At 39.8% G+C, this 14768-nt stretch overlaps 1 long non-coding RNA gene and 2 other non-coding genes across 4 annotated transcripts in view; all 3 read left to right on the top strand.

The window, feature by feature from the left end:
* The window catches only part of LOC105358209, a 40991-nt gene that overhangs the window by 7226 nt on the left and 18997 nt on the right, over positions 1 to 14768 (top strand). For both annotated transcript variants that reach the window (XR_002874482.1, XR_002874483.1), the window contains exons 3-6: positions 8684 to 8756; positions 8852 to 9376; positions 11887 to 11936; positions 12520 to 12642. This is a non-coding gene — a long non-coding RNA (uncharacterized LOC105358209). The remainder of the gene's footprint in view (positions 1 to 8683; positions 8757 to 8851; positions 9377 to 11886; positions 11937 to 12519; positions 12643 to 14768) is intronic.
* Positions 11259 to 11449, top strand: LOC111948527. The gene has a single exon (XR_002874540.1). It is a non-coding gene; the product is annotated as a U2 spliceosomal RNA (small nuclear RNA).
* LOC111948517 lies at positions 14240 to 14403 on the top strand. Its single transcript, XR_002874531.1, has one exon. It is a non-coding gene; the product is annotated as a U1 spliceosomal RNA (small nuclear RNA).

Here is a 14768-nt window from a genome sequence, read left to right as displayed (position 1 = left end):
AAGTCAATGAGTTAGATTCATGCAATTATTCAGTCCTATTAAGAATCTGACCCTCAATTAGTGCTGAGTGACAGATTGATGTCATTGCAATGTATTTTCCTGATTTAGTATCAGCTGATAACTATGGTATATCAAGGTATAATTCAATTAACTGCATTTATCAAACCTGAAATCTCTGTGGCTCCTAAGAGAAATGTGTAATCATCAGCAGGTTGTTTTAGTTTGGAAGCATTTCTCTACTATAATTAGAAATAAGTCAATACCAGGAATACTTTTGCATTTTCAAAATGAACCTGTATTTCTTGACTCAAAATGAAACTAAAAAATCAGTCAAACCGCTTTTCTTCAACACGGCTCATCCTGCCACTTAACCAAAATGATAAAGAAGATATTTGGCATAGGGTTGGGCGATGTCCCTTAAATTGGCCGTTGACGATGTTTGCTGTCAACCATCGGGATGGACGATGACATCGTTGGGGGGGGGGGAATTTTTACATTTTTCGTTCTTATATAACTGACATTCGTTTTTTTGCTTTTTTCATTTTATTTTCCAACTAATGACTAATCCGCGATGATCCAGTATAAACTGAGGGAAGTGACTTTAACAAAAAAAGTAACAAACAAAATAGAAAAGAAGTAGTCCGCTCCCGTGGACCGGCGGAGCGTGGACTTACAGCTTTGTGTTTGAGGGGAAGGGGGGGGGGGGGGGTGCTTTGTTACATGAGCGCTATGTGTGGGAGATTTAAGACTGCGATCCGTCCCGCAGCTCTAGGGGTACAAGCAACCGAACTCAGAACCGGGTCTAAAAGTGTGTGTCTGAGCACAGCTCGGATCGTCAGCACACACAGCGGTTTGAGCTTCAAAGCAGAAATGTCGCTCAGTCCTTAGAAAACATTCAAACAATCGCGCGGATTTGTGTTTCCAGTCGTGTCCCGACTAAATAAAGGCTGATGTTATTCTTACATGTTTACGTGCAGCCAGCAAGCAGCACCACCCAAAGCTAATGTTGTTAGCCCGTGTTAGCATACTGCTAATCATGGCTTCGTTCAGAAAAAGCACTGACCACACGGATTAAAATTCAAATGATGAGCGAACAGGTGTTTCATAATAACCGTAACATTATTAAAAGCACGTTTAGAAGATCATCTCGTATTTTACCGAGCTGACATGTCAATGTATATAGCCGCTCGGCGCTGTTTAACATTGTTTTGTATTGAATTGTTACATTCAATAAAGTTTGGGAAAAAAAAGCAGCTCGGCGGAATTTATATCCTTCCGTTTTCAAACCCTACTGCGCATGTGCGAATGATTTATACCGACGGAAAGTGTGACCTTAGTGAACGTTTTTATATTCTGAAAACATTTTTCTGGGCCCATGTACACGGTTGGATTCTAATCCGACCATTGATCCCATCAAGATATTTTGTACATGTAACCGCGGCTTATGGTGTCGACGCGCAACGTGGCGGGGGCGTGGCATCACGATTGTGGTCTCTCCATCGGGATGTCAGTCACCCATCACGATGGACAATGATATCGTCCATCGGCACAACCCTAATTTGGCATTTCATTTTCAAAAAGTTCTATAGACAATGTGTAGCAAAATTCAATTTGGAATGTCTAATTTAACAATTAAAATTGATTAACAGAAATGCTATTTCATTTTCATAATGTAACTGCATCAAATGACTCAAAAACAAAATAAAATGTAATCCACCAAAATGCTTTTTCATTTTCTACTTAAAAACACTTATTCTGTGACATAATTACAGCGACAATGCTAAGAGGGGATTGCATTTTCACCTTTTTTGTGCAAAGAAATGATTTCCTTTCTCAGATTTTGTGACATTTCTTTCCCATGAGGGGCCATTGCTGACAGCAGGAAATGGGAGGATCTTTTCGTTGTTATGAAATGCCCTTTTATGGTCACCTGTGTGCTGGACACCTCTCAAATGATTCATTAGACCAGTGTTTTTCAACCAGTGGGAGATGGTCAAGTGTGCCGTGAGAAATTGCCCTCATTAACTGATCTAAAAGCAATTACCATCTCCAGGAAATCAGCTCTTTGTTCATCCAAACAGGCCCTGATAAAAACTGAGAAGTTAAGAATATGTAATATCATAAAATTATTTTTTCTTTGTGTTTATATGATTCTAGTAAAGACATTTTGATAAGAATAACGGGATACCGCGATTTAGCTGCAGCTATAACTGTGTAAGGAAAAGTCCCGCCCCTTTAACTGTCTCCACCAATCATTCTTGAAGGCTTAATCACATGTCATCAGTCTGACCAATCAGTAGTGGTTAAAGTATTCACTTCCTTGTTTCGATTTAGCGCAAAAAAGTCTCTCTGTTCTAACAAAAATACCAGCTAAAGCTCGTCTTTAGCGGCGTACCTTTCCACAGAATCTGGTATCAGACTGTGGAACAAGTGAACAAAACCATGAAGCTCAAAGACGCTGGTCTTTCTGCTGTCGGCGGATTACGGGCACTACATCTCCCATGATGCAGTAAAGTCACTGTCTTAGCGCACAATGAGTCTCTCCTCTTAACGTCTTAAAACAACGAACACACATCAAACAGTTTTTGAATCTTTTGACTTAATTTTTAATACATCTTTTAGAAAAAACAGCTTCAGGTTCCAGCGTTTTCTGCAACAATTATCACAAAAATGCATGTGAGATTGCAGAGCGGCTGTAGATCAACACAGACTGAGCTTTTTCTTTTTTTTTTTTAATTTATCTATTTTTTTGGATGTTGGTGTGCCGCGGGATTTTTGTCAAGGTTAAAGTGTGCCGTGGCTCAAAAAAGGTGTAAAACCACTGCATTAGACTCACCTGTGGTTGAATGCCTGTTGAGTAGAATTTGTAGTCTTAAGTTTGGCTTTTCTCCTATGTCACTATGACTGGGGTGAACTCAGTTTTTGTAACATGGGCTTGAATTTGTTAGGAAAATATCTTTTTTTGTGTGCAAATTAACATATCTTGTTTGCAATCAGTGACAGACCCTTAAAGGTGTATTTTGTAGTCTAGTATTTCACAGAAAATGATGATTCTGAAAGGACACTAAAGGTTTTCTGAAAAATGTAGTGGGGTGTACTCATTTATGCTGAGCACTGTATATAGTTTGGAAGATGATCTTCACCAATTTGCCAAAATAATGCTGATGGCATGTGCTGGTTTTTGATGACCGAACGACCGTATTCGTGCTTCAACTGCTAACCGCCAGAAGGTTGTAAAACTTTCTGGAAAGTACCTTTTGAAGTTTACCTTTCACATCCCAGTCATCCACTTCCTCCAAGGTGACATCAGATGTTTCTTGACATGATATTTCTGAATATAACCTTTCTGAGAAAATTGATGGCTTGATGCCTCCATGAGTGAGGGCAAGAGCGATCATTTGCCCAAGAAGCCAGAGCTGAAAGACAAATGTGTGAAGAAAAAAGTATGAATTGAAATGTTCCAAAGGTCATGGTAGCGAGACGGCTGCCAACGGACCGTCAGCAGGAAAATCATCTTTGTTGTAGCAGGACAATAGACACAAAAAACAACTCAAAAGTAATGGCTGATTTTAATTATTTAATTTTCAATAAATTTTAATTTATTGTTACTTTTGAATGTTTCAAGTCATTTCAGTGAGCATTGTGGACTTTCTTTCTTCAACTGAGGGCTACCAACAATTTTGTCCTCCACTGTAGTAATTGATGGTTCACTAAGAAAACATTCTGTTCACCTGGTGTTTTGAAGAGGCTCACTCCACTCTCATCCAGTCCAACTGGACCTTTCAGCTCCTCTATCGCCTCCTGGATGAGCTGGAAGGTTTCCTGTGGTCCTAAAGTTCCCCTCAAGCACCACGTCCGCGTCTGACAAGGACCTCAAGTAGGAAAGTAAATGTTTTATTACGTCAAATTTGGTAGAAAAGTTCAATTGTGAAACATTACCAATGTGCAAATCAAACACACTCTTAGCTTTTGGGCCGTTTATGGCCACAACACTTACTTGTTCCTTTTCTGAGATGTATTTTCAGAACCTCTTCATCTGCATGCTGGTGATGTGGGTCAGCGGTGTGTTCAACCATCTCCTCACAGAGCGGTTTGCTTTCTGTGTATCTCCCTCTCCTTCATGCTAAATGTCTCTGGCCTGTCCTTTTGTGCTGCATACTGCCAGTAGAGTTCCCTCATCCCCTGGAAGGTGTGGTCTTCCAATCCTTTCTGGCCATGGATGCTCTTGTCAATGTTGGCCTCAAGGAGAATGGAGACTTGATTTTTGGGTAAAATAGAGCTAAAGGGCTGGACAAATAAAGTAAGAAATTGCTCTACATTCTACTGGCAGCTATTAAGAAAACAATAATCAGAAAATGGCTTAAACCTGAACAACCAACGACTGGCTTGACGGTACACAAAGAATAAATACAAATTTAACTGATGTTTTTTACACTACTTGGTCTAAATGGACAGAATACGTAAAGCCTATAAGATGAGACTTTATGTGAAGTGTCACTGAAATGGTCATATATGTTTTGAACAATTCCTGCTCTTTCACATGTTTGTTCTATTTTCCTTAAAGACTGAGAAAGCAAGATCATTGTAGTCTATCAATGTACAATTTTTCATGTGCTTTTTCAATAAAAAAAGGATTAAAAGCAGATTTTTAAAAAGAGCAACAATCAGACAAATGTGCACGGATCAAAGGAAAGATGTGAAGGAATCCAGAGGCTTGTGGTGTAAAGTTGGCGTTCAGTACAGTGACAGCTTTTGGGAAGAAACTGTCTCTAGTGTCACGGCGTGTAGACGGATCCCAGAGCAGAGTCAGACTGAATGTGTCAGATAAGTGATGTTTATTAGCTTCACCACAGGAACAAAAACCAAAGGAGACAGACTGGGGGTGAAGGCAGGAGGCTAGGCCACAGACAGCGTTCACAGGAACAAGGGCGAGGCCACATGGAAAGGGAAATAACCTGGCAGGTTGGAAGAGCCAGGGAGAGGCTTTTAAAGGACAGTGTAGATTGGTTCCAGGTGTGCAGAAACACCAGTCTAGAAAGCCACGCCTCCTGCCCCAGGCCACCCTGCAGAAGCACAAAGCAGACAAAACATAAGTACAAAACACAACAACACAAAACCAAATAAAAGAAAACCCCTAACCATAACATCTAGGTCCCAAAACATCACAGCTCTGGAGAGGATCTGCATGGATGAATGGACCAAACCTGTTGAAGAACTTCAGGAGACCTTTGACCTTTGTCATGGAAACATTACAAAGTATTGAGTTGAACTTTAGTTATTGACCAAATCCTTATTTTGTGCCCAGTTTTAAAAATAAAGAATTTCAAAAAGAGATTTACTGGATTCTGTCTTTACATTCCGTCTCTCAGTTGAAGTGTTTTTGTGGTAAACATTACAGACGAGAAGAACTAATAGCAGGACACCCCCCAAACAGATCAAGGGGGAAGATCCACGAGTACAAACGCTGTCGCCTGCAGCTCTTAAGATTGTTTTTCTGTCTGCTGCTTGGTACCAAGTGACACGTGGACCGGTAATGGACCGCGGCACTGGACTTTCGTCAGGTCGCTCCACCACCTCAGCCTGTCTGTATTGGAGTGTAGGATGAGGTAGTCTCCACCTACAAATACCTGGATCTGCAGCTGGACAACAAGTTGGACAGGTGTATAAGCAGACTCTATTGTTGGTGCGAGTCTGGACTCTGGAGACAATGGTGGAGGCAAGACCTAAGTTCAGCCTCAGAGCAGTGATGAGCAGCATGAACCACCCTCTGTCCGTACTCCATGGATGAGGTGTGGAGGAGCAACAAAAGCTTTGGGTCAAACGCTGATTCAGCAAAAGCTGTAGGTCAAATGCTGAGTCAGCAAAATCTCTGGGCTTGTTCAGCTGTTGCAGGTTTTCCTTCTGGGACCAAAGCTCAGTGTTTCATCCTCCCAGTAATGACTAAAGCAGAAGGAAAACGTTTTCTAGAAGCCTCCAAACGTTTTGGGATCTTCTCAAAGGACTGATGGGAGGTTTCAGGTCTTCCTCCCCCCAAACCAACCCAGAAACGGCCCGTTTTGAAAACAATCAGTCTTCTGGACGGATCTGAGATGAAATGAGGAGGAACTCCTTGAACCCCCCCCCCCACACACACACACACACACACAGCAGCGGGAGGCCCTTTGCCGAGTCCGCGCTTCCCTCTTCGGCTAAATTCGGGTTTCCTCGTTCGTGTCTGTCGCTGTTCGTGCGCCTCGTGAATGTGTGACGTTTCACCTGCGTTGCTTTGATGGGGCTGACCCCGCCCACAATAAGAGCAGTAACCATAGCAACAGAAGAACCGATAGATCACGCAAAAACTTCAGCTTCAGTTCCCCCCACCTGATCCAAAACTCAAGTTAGATTTTTCTTTAGGATTTTTAACTGAAACTGCAAAAGCAATGACCGGACTGTAGTCTCTAAAAGTTTTTCCGTCGTTGGTTATTAGATGAACGGCTGTGTTTGGTAGTTTGGGGTCGTCTTCAGATTTGGGGACATTTGGGTTTAAAATAACTTCAGAAGTACCAGTAACATTGGTTTAAAACCACACATTGATCACAGCCCACTTTCTTTTAGAGCCCTATACCAATTCTGGTCATGTCAAAGTTTGTCACAAATTAAAATCTAAGAAGACCAATAACTCAATCCAAAATGTAATGTAAAGTAATCCAAAAGTAAATGTAAAGTACTTCCAATCGTTATAGTTCTGTTCATTTTAAACACCTGACTTAACAAATCATCTCAACTGTTCTTAAAAACGGCTAATGAAGGTGACCAACAGACAGTCGGGTTGGAACAGAAAACAATTACCAGTAGAACATATTTCAATTCCAGTCATGAGTCGATGCATCAGTTACAGCTACCAACCAAAGTACAGAGAGAAAAATGTTTGGTAGTGCTGAGCAAAAGTTTCTGCAGCTCAGAAATAAACCCAGAGTCAGTTCCAATAGATTAGAGTGACTGGTTCAAATCTAAACAATTAGCTTCCACTCAACCTCAGACGGTTTCACTTTAATGGAGGAGTTGAGAAAAAACATAAACATGTAAAATAACATTTTCTGTACTTAACTTAGAAATGATTCCTACAAATGTTGTTTAAAGTCAAACAATGGTCATTCATAGCCGTTCATAGTAATGCAACCACAGGGGGGCAAAAATCAATGCTTTCATGTGCCGGTCCCAAGTCCGGGTAAATGCAGAGGGTTTTTTCTGACATCAAAGCAACGCCAAATCCAATCTGTCAACCGCCAACAGAACTTTCCCATCGAATCACATGACTCAGATTCACCTTTTAAAAGCAGAGCTTTGGCTCCAGTGTTGACGTTCTTTGAATTCACTTGAGTCGGCTAATCAGCAACAGCAGCTGGTCAGGGAGAGTTGGAAAACAGGCGGGATTGTGGCTCTGGAGGACCAGGGGTGGCCAGCCCTGGTTGAGGCAACTAACACAGTTCTGAAGCAGAGAACAGCAGCTTTCTGTTGATATGGAACACTTTACAGTAGTAAAAACACCAAAACCAGCTGCCTTCAACCAAGAAAAGCAGCTTTGCTGTTTTACTAACGTTAGGCGTTGCATTTTCTAAAGTAACGTGTTGCACTTACTAACTGTAGCAGGAGGAATGTCACTTTGTAAATTGATTCCACTTGTGTGCACCAGCTGCTCACCTGCAGTCGGCTTATAAAGCTCCTCTGCAGGACTCAGTGCACGGCCAGAAACTGATTATCTTGCAATGCCACCATCAGCATCAACTTCCAGGTTGGACCGGCTGAGCGCAGTCTCAGGCTGCTCAGCGCGGGGATTAATTCTATGATTGCAGCCTCAGACGCTGATCAGAGCGATGTCTTTAGGCCCTAACAGGAGCCGGGTAGGTTCAGTGCTCTCCCTCAAGTTTTGCTGCTTTTTGGCCATCCCTAACCTGAGAACGTGTTGATTATGTCACAGGCTGTTTTGTGTATCGTCAGATCGGGTCGTTTATCAAATTTGGCCAAAGTCGTCAGAAAAGTCCTTTGTATGGCAGGTAAATTGTTTCCTGTTCAACCACAGAACGAAAAAATATGTTTGTTAAACATAGTTGAAAAGAAACACAAACAGCTAATGACAAAGTACAGGAAACAATTTATCGGCGACTTTTCTGAAGACTTTAGCCAAATTTGACAAACGACAAGATGTGAAAACACGACGTACCTAACGACACTAGCAACGGTATCTAAGGATTTTCCTGATGATGTAGAAAGACGACATGGAGAAACAATAATAACAAAGATAAATGCAAAGTTTTTATCACAAAACAAACACAAAGTAATAATCAAAGAAGCATGGGCACGCAGAAAATATTGCTTAGTAGTATATAGAAATGAACCAATGTTCAATAAACCCGTTCAGCATACATAGATGGTGGACGCAAAAACACATTTACATAGTTTTGGCACAAACGGAACCTCATAGGAGAAGACTGGGTTGTTGAAAATGAAAAAGCATTTTGGCTGATTGATTTTTATTTATGATCCAATTGATGCAGTTACATTGTGAAAAGGAAAAAACCTTTCCGTTGTAGACTTTTATTTTGAAATATGAGACACAAATCCTTCCATAGGACTTTGTGTAAAATAGATGATGTATTTCTAGCAGGTGGAGTTACATCTGTAATCACTGTCGTACTCTTTTTAGATCAGAAAAAGCCCGCCCTCTGCCTCCACACTGCACTCCTACCAGAGTTCCACCGAGCAATGCTGCTCCTCAGGTACACCTGATGACGGACATGTGGCCCTGTGTGGTGATGGGTTTTTCTGAAATGTCATTTTTAAATATTTCATGTGGTGCTTCTGTGCATGACAGAGTGTTCGAGCTGGAATCATGTGTGGCAGCACTTTGTGGAAACCCTCCAGGCTGTTGCTTCCTCTGAGACCTTCCTAGTAAGCCACAGCCACACCGTTGACCATCAATTCTTGACAAACAGGAGGACTTATGTGTTTGGAATTAGTGTGCATCTTTCTCTTCATTGGTACCAAATGTTAAACTTGATCAATGTCCTAATTGATTGTTTACTGAGAGGTTTTTATTTAGTCCAGCTGGATCTTTTACCTCCTCTATTGCCACCTGGAGGAGCTGGAAGGTTTCCTGCAGCCCGAGTGTTGACCTCTGCACGATGCTTCAGCTGCTCCCCTTGACGAGCAGATCCAGGTCACGAGAAGATCCTCTGCTAGATCTTTTAGATCCTCTTCAGCGTGACACTCGTGGACCTGTCACCAAACCTTCACCATGGTGTTCCCATCTGTTCTGTCCTGCAGAAGTCTTAACAGCGAGTCATCAAAGGATTCTTTTCAAAACCATTCAGATACTGTTTAGCCCCCTCACTCACAGGTAAGAACACCTGGAAACATGGCTTAAAGGGCCTCGCTGAGCTGGGACAGAACTGCACAATCCCATGCAGGCCAGCGGGCCATTGTGCTGCCCTCTTTGTTTCTGGCTGCCTCTGTATCATGGTGCAAAACACAGAACCTGCAAACTAAATAACTAAAAACTAAATTTAAAAATGAAATGATTTTAGGATGCAGCTGTTTTCAACTGCATTTTTGCACAATTAAAAATGGTTAAAAGCAAAGTAATAAACATTTTTCCAACAAATAAAAATTGAAATGTTTTTGAAGATGTTTGACCCGGATGTTTTCAAAGAGGTTGAACTTCTGGGAAAAAAGCTGCTGTTTGTTGGACAGAATAACAAATGTTTGAACTTTTGACAAATACAAACACTAAAAAACGGCGTCAGGTAAAACAACCAAACTTCATAGAGCAGAAAAGCAGATCCTCATCCATTTATGCATAAATATCAACAGAGAACCCAGTTCTAAACCATAAACTGATGGAACAAACATGAACAACTCTGGAACAGAGGACCAACACATTGAAACATAAAAAGGTTTAAATGGGGTGAAAAGGCTTTTTCAGGGGGCAAACATTTTCTCTTGTTTAAAAAAAAAAGTTCAGCTACCTGTTTGTTTACAATGGTAGTCATCAAAAAAAAAATCATACAATAGTAAAACGTTCAATTCGCCTGCATGTATTTCCACGTGGTTCTTCAAGCAGCTCCTTATAAAGTCTTCTACATGGAAATAGTTTTATGTAAGTATAGTTTTAGTAATTATAGGTAATAATTTGTTACTCTAGAAACGTGTTTAGAGAGCTAAAGTGTGACGCAGCTAATTTGTTTTTTATATATATATTTTCAGACTGATTAAAAAGGTTAAAATCCTTGATGAAAAGGGTTAAAATCAACTGTTTTAAATAAAAATGTTTTAGCCGAAATCTAGTTTTTGAGACAAAAATACCAGCAGGACATAAAGCAACACTTTTCCAAACTTGAATAGTAATTTTTTGTTAACTGGTAATAGATGAAGCTGGCACCTGTAAGGGCACTTCTCTGCAGTCTGCGCATGTGCGGCTTAATACGCTCGTCTTTTCGAGTCGCGTGGATTTTAACTTTTCGCAGATGTCGACACGGTTAAATGGGTAAAGTACGTCTGTTTTCTTCCAAGCTTTCTTCTAACGTTTCTATTTTGGTGTAAAGCGTATTAATTATGTGAATAAATAAATATGAGATGTTTATAGATTTAACGACGTACAGACGTCTACTAATGGTACTATTTGCTGGTTATTTTGTCAAGTTAAAAGTTATTGTCGAGCTTTGAGTTGTCCTCAACAGTCACACACATTTAAAATTGTAGGTTTTTGTCTTTAAAACAACCCACTTAAATTGGTCTTTTGCGGGTGGATTTCAGACTGACCAGAAAAGAGGCTGTATTTCCACTTGTTTTCGATAGAGGGCGCTGTGGGCTTTACATTTGTTAGGTGTCAGGTCACATCAAAATGACATTATTTTAGTAGCAAGCATCGATTTAATGTTGTTAATTACACAGAAGAGATGCTGTTGATGTGGGAGTCAAATACACGATATGAATATTTATAAAGACGTTCTTAAAATGGTTGTTTTATGTTGATGTTGCTGCTCGTCTTCCAATAGGACTAGATCATACCACGTGTCCCGGAAGTAACACGGAGGCTTCTTTATCGTCTTCAGTTTTTCCAAATTTTCATGATTTTCATTTATCTATTCATGTTATACGATTGATGTTATTCATTGCCATGAGTTATAGAAAGATGGAGTGTTTTTATTTGGTCACTTTAGAACCTTGAGGTAGATTTGTAGAAAGCAGAATCAGGTTCTTTCCTTTGAGTTGTGGTCGGTATCGCTTCTCGGCCTTTTGGCTAAGATCAAGTGTAGTATCTGTTCTTATCAGTTTAATATCTGATACGTCCCCTACCCGGGGACCATATATTAAATTGATTTTTGGAACAGGGAGATGGAATAGGGGCTTGCTCCGTCCACTCCACGCATCGACCTGGTATTGCAGTATCTCCAGGAACGGTGCACCCCCTTCTCTCTGTGAATGATAAATTCTTAAATCTGAAGCATCAATTTCTAAGAAGATTCTTTGGTTAAGAGATGTCATTATGATATGCTGGAAACAATATATTAGGTTTCACACAGAAATCATGACTATTTATGTGTGTCAGCGTCTTGACCACCAGTGTTATTGTATGTTTGCGAGATTTAAATGAACACATCCCAGGTGTTCTTCCCATCTTCCCAATAATATCCTGTTGTGTTCTTATAGAATGCTTGAGATTGTGTTCTTTGATGATTTAAAAGTTATAAATTCAGTTCGGTTGCATTATTGGACAATTCAATAGGAAAAGAACTTTCCTATTACATTACAGTGTGTGTGTGGCAGACTTTGATGACATGTTTGAAGATTGCTGACCAAATGGAGAATGCACTCCCTTGTGATTTTCCTTTTCTTCGTCTTTTTTAGGGCACTCGAGCATTGGTGGTTCAGGGGAACAATTCTGGCCTGCCACGCAGGTTCGATTCCCAGCCTTTGCAATGAAGCCTTTTTCTCTTTTCCTCTCAACCCTAAAACGCTCTCAAAAAGTCAAATTTCCATTTTACAAGATGATCAGATAAATTGTCATGCAATTATTACAGAATGACAGAATTCTAATAGAAATCTCAGCATGAAGCCGAGTTGTCTCTGGTGTGATTGGTTCGCGTGTCCAGCTGCTAACAGAAAGATAGGAGCTCAACCAGAGAAGATCTGTTCTAAAATCCTCTCTTCCTTGGATCTGCATTACTTTCTTTTATTCACAGGATTCTTTCAAGCCAATAATTGTATGTTTTTAAGATTTAAGAAGTTCCTAATTATTGTATGAAAAATAAATGCCTCAAAAATATTTATGGGGACCATTATGTTAATAAAGAGCAATTAAATCTAATGAAGTAGCAACTATTACAATTTAACAAAATGGTGAGGAATAGTAAGGAATTTCAGAACTGCAGTAATTTACACACATCAGAAAAAGTAAGATGCAATCTTTTGAAAACATCTTGCATTTAAAAATGATCAAACTGAATTTGTAATTTAATCTTGTTTGTTTTTCTTCCTCAGATGTTTTAAAAACCCAAGCTTGAGAGTGAAACATCTGATCACTGTCCAGAGGAATCAACGGCCATCCTGATGATGCTGCGCGGTGTGAGTCTGCTGCCATCCATCTAAATTCATCTTTACCTGGTGAGTGTTTTTTAAAAGATTCATTTCTCAGAAAAAAGGTTGCTAAGCTGCACTAAACAAAGCTCTGCTTCTCTGAGGATTCAGTGAAACAGAGATTTAAATGTGAACATGCTGCATGTAGGGCTGGGCCATATAGAATTTATTATATAACAATATAGTTTTTCATATCAGGCGATAACGATTTAATCCAAATGACTATTTGTTAAATGTGAACACTCTGCTCATAAGAGAAATGTGTAATCATCAACAGGTTTAGATGTAAATATTTATTTCATATCATACTTTAAACATAACGGATGCACTGAAGGAACACAATGCAAATGCCTTTTTTAAAAATAACTAAGAAAAAGGCATCTGTATTACAAACTAACATACATTTTCGTTAATCTTTTAACATGGTACCTTTTATCTACAGTGTTTACATTGTTTTGACTACAGTAACTCTTCAAGTGTTGATGAAATTAACGTAATTCCAGTGAAGAAATGCAGCCTGGTGCTGATATGGAGCACTGAACAGCAGTGAAGTGATTATGAGCGGATTCTGCAGCGCAGGAAAATAATTCTGATACCTGCTATGCAATGATGTCCAGTGCTTTACAAGTGCTGCATATCGGTACAAAGTGGATAATTACTAACCTACTTTTTAAGCTGTTTTTTCTTTCACAGAAAAATATTTTTCAGCTTTGTTTGACTTTGTTTCAGACACACTGCAGGCGTTTGTAGATCTAACTTATGATTATACATCCAAAGTAATGATATGTTAAAATAGTGAACATGCTAATAAAATCAGTCTGAAACTGATCCAGTATTTGCACAGGAACACTACATTTTCATGGTGTTATTGTTCGGTCAAACTTGACTAAAAATGAGTTTGATGTCCAGTTTTTACTTCACTGTATAAATTGTAGTTGTCCACTAGAGGGCGCCAACGTGGCTGTTTTTCCTTATTCACAGATCTGCCAAACCAAATGTGCAGATCCGTGAAAGTTCATATATTGTGATGATCGCTGAGGGAATATGGCGAAAGGATAAATATTTAGGCAACACACCAGACTTTAGATGTTGGAAAAACTTGGTTTTGTTTTGAGCTGTGATGATAAAACTGTTTACATTTGTAGTTCACATTCCAGACCAGTAGGGGGCAGCAGCAGAACTTTGCTGTTCCAGTCAGCAGGACACAAAAGAAGAGGAAGTTGTTTAGTGTTAGCAGAGAAGAACGTCTGTTTTGTATGTTTTCATTGATTTTAGTAGTATTTGTGTTGTTTTTATGACTCAAACAGTCTGGTTTTTTTCCAAGTCCCCCATTTTCTGTTTTTTAACTCTCTGAAAATCGCCTAAATGAGAACAAATGAATGGAACTTTGTGGTCATCAGTTAGCTTTCATAGTTCAGACACAGCAGTGCATCATGGGAATCGTTATTCCAATGATCGATCAGTGTTAAAGATGTGTTTGTGTACAGATGTGTTTGTGTAGCACAGTGTTGAATGTGAGTCATGCAGTGTGTGGTTGTTTGTGTGAGTGTGTGAAGTGTGTAATGACCTTAAAGCTGCACAGTGTGTGTGTGAAAGTGGTGTGTGGGTGTGACATGAACAACTCATACTTACCTGGCAGGGGAGATACCATGATCATGAAGGTGGTTCACCCAAGGTGAGTCTCAGCCATTGCACTGAGGCTGTGCTGACCTTTGCGAATTCCCCAAATGTGGGAATCTCGACTGCATAATTTCTGGTAGTGGGGGACTGCGTTCGCGCTCTCCCCTGATCATGTGTCCAAAGTAAAACTATACATTAAAATGTTGCTGTGACTGCATGAGTGACTGGTATGAACTCTGACTTTAGCATCCTGTTGAGAAAAGTCATGAGTTAGATTCATGCAGTTATTGAGTCTTATAAAGAATTTGACCTTGAATTAGTGCTATGTTACAGATTGATGTCATTGCAATGTATTTTCTTGGTTTAGTATCAGGTGATAACTAAGGTATATCAAGGTATAATTCAATTAACTGCATTTGTCAAACCTGAAATCTCTGTGGCTCCTAAGAGAAATGTGTAATCATCAGCAGGTTGTTTTAGTATGGAAGCATTTCTCTAGCAGAATTAAAAATAATTCAATACCATGAATGCTT

The sequence above is a fragment of the Oryzias latipes genome, chromosome 13, assembly GCF_002234675.1.
Source record: "Oryzias latipes chromosome 13, ASM223467v1".
Lineage (NCBI taxonomy): Eukaryota > Metazoa > Chordata > Actinopteri > Beloniformes > Adrianichthyidae > Oryzias > Oryzias latipes.
Note: the sequence above shows the minus strand (reverse complement) of the source record. Positions and strands in the feature narration are given on the sequence as shown.